Raw genomic sequence first — 2,152 nt, 5'->3', positions numbered from 1 at the left:
TAAAAAGAAACGAAATTGAGTTATTTGTAGTGAGGTGGATGGACCTAGAGTCTGTCATACAGAGTGAAGTAAGTCAGAAAGAGAAAAACAAATACCATATGCTAATGCATATATATGGAATCTAAAAAAATTTAAAAATGGTACTGATGAACCTAGTTGCAGGGCAGGAATAAAGAGGTAGACATAGAGAATGGACTTGAGGACATGGGGTGCAGCATGTCCTGCTCCCCAGGGAGCAGCTGGGGTGAAGTGAGAGTAGCATCCACATATACACACTACCGAATGTAAAATAGTTAGATGGTGGGAAGCAGCTGCATAGCACAGAGAGATCCACTTGGTGCTTTGCAGTGACCTAGAGGGGTGGGATAGGGAGGATGGGAGGGGGGCTCAAGAGGGAGGGGATATGGGGACATGTGTATGCATATGGCTGATTCGCTTTGTTGTGCAACAGAAACTAACACAGTATTGTGAAGCAATTATACTCCAGTAAAGATCTACTAAAAAAAAAAAGTATATACTGCCTGGCTCCATTTCTATGCTCTTTGAGAAGAAATACAATTTTACTGTTTCCTTAAAAAAAAAAAAAAAAGAAATGTGATTTTCTTTTGCATCCCTGGCTAGTGAAGTGAAGCATAGTGGTTACATTTGCCCTTTCTTCAGTGTGTATTTCTCCAGGGGCTGTTTTCTCCTTTGCACTGAGGAAACAGAGGCAGTGTACTAGACCCTGAAATATGCAAAATATGCAGTAGTGAGGAACTGCTGTTGCTAAACCACCAAATTTAGCTGGAAGCTCTGCTGGTAGCAGCCCACTCAGACAGCAGACACATGATCCCTACTTCCCAGCCAAAATCTGGTATCCAGCATTTAAGAGTGAAAAGAACCAGAAGACTTGGTTAGGAGTCTTCAATTCTGGCCACACATCAGACTTCTAAGAGTTCAAGGAGTGTTTACAAATTCAAGTTGCTCAGACCTCTTCTCCCAGAAATCCTCATTCAGTGGGTCTGGGTTGGGGCCCAGTGAGTGACTCAGATGTCCAGCCAGGGTTAGAAACCACCAGTCTAGGCTTGTCCAAATGCAGTCACTAGGGACCCGAGTGACCTTTGGCAAATCACTTTACTTCCCTGGACTTCAGTTTCCTTCTCTCTAAAATAATTACTTGGATTGGAAGTGTCCAAACTGACTGCAAATCAGCAACTCCCAGGAAGCTTTAGAAACACAGATTCCAGAGTCCTGCACCAGACCTACTGAGTCTGAATCTTTGGGACCAGGGCCCAGGAACCTGTATTTTAAAAAATTGTGGTAAACCACCTCCTAGAGAAATGGAAATAAAAACAAAAATAAACAAATAGGACCTACTGAAACTTAAAAGCTTTTGCACAGCAAAGGAAAACATAAACAAGACCAAAAGACAACCCTCAGAATGGGAGAAAATATTTGCAAACGAAGCAACTGACAAAGGATTAATCTCCAAAATTTACAAGCAGCTCATGTAGCTCAATATCAACAAAACAAACAACCCAATCCAAAAATGGGCAGAAGACCTAGATAGACATTTCTCCAAAGAAGATACACAGATGGCCAACAAACACATGAAAGATGCTCAACATCACTAATCATTAGAGAAATGCAAATCAAAACTACAGTGAGTATCACCTCACACCAGTCAGAATGTCCATCATCAAAAAATCTACAAACAGTAAATGCTGGAGAGGGTGTGGAGAAAAGGGAACACTCTTGCACTGTTGGTGAGAATGTAAATTGATACAGCCGCTATGGGGAACAGTATGGAGGTTCCTTAAAAAACTAAAAGTAGAATTACCATATGACCCAGCAATCCCACTACTGGGCATATACACTGAGAAAACCATAATTCAAAAAGAGTCATGTACCAAAATGTTCAATGCAGCTCTATTTACAATAGCCAGAACATGGAAGCCACCTAAGTGTCCATCAACAGATGAATGGATAAAGAAGATGTGGCACATATATACAATGGAATATTACTCAGCCATAAAAAGAAATGAAATTGAGTTATTTGTAGTGAGGTGGATGGACCTAGAGTCTGTCATACGGAGTGAAGTAAGTCAGAAAGAGAAAAACAAGTACTGTATGCTAACACTTATACATGGAATCTAAAAAAACACACTTGGTT

The sequence above is a fragment of the Kogia breviceps genome, chromosome 9 (genome assembly GCF_026419965.1).
Source record: "Kogia breviceps isolate mKogBre1 chromosome 9, mKogBre1 haplotype 1, whole genome shotgun sequence".
NCBI lineage: Eukaryota > Metazoa > Chordata > Mammalia > Artiodactyla > Physeteridae > Kogia > Kogia breviceps.
The sequence above is the reverse complement of the archived record's forward strand: the minus strand, read 5'-3'. Positions refer to the sequence as shown.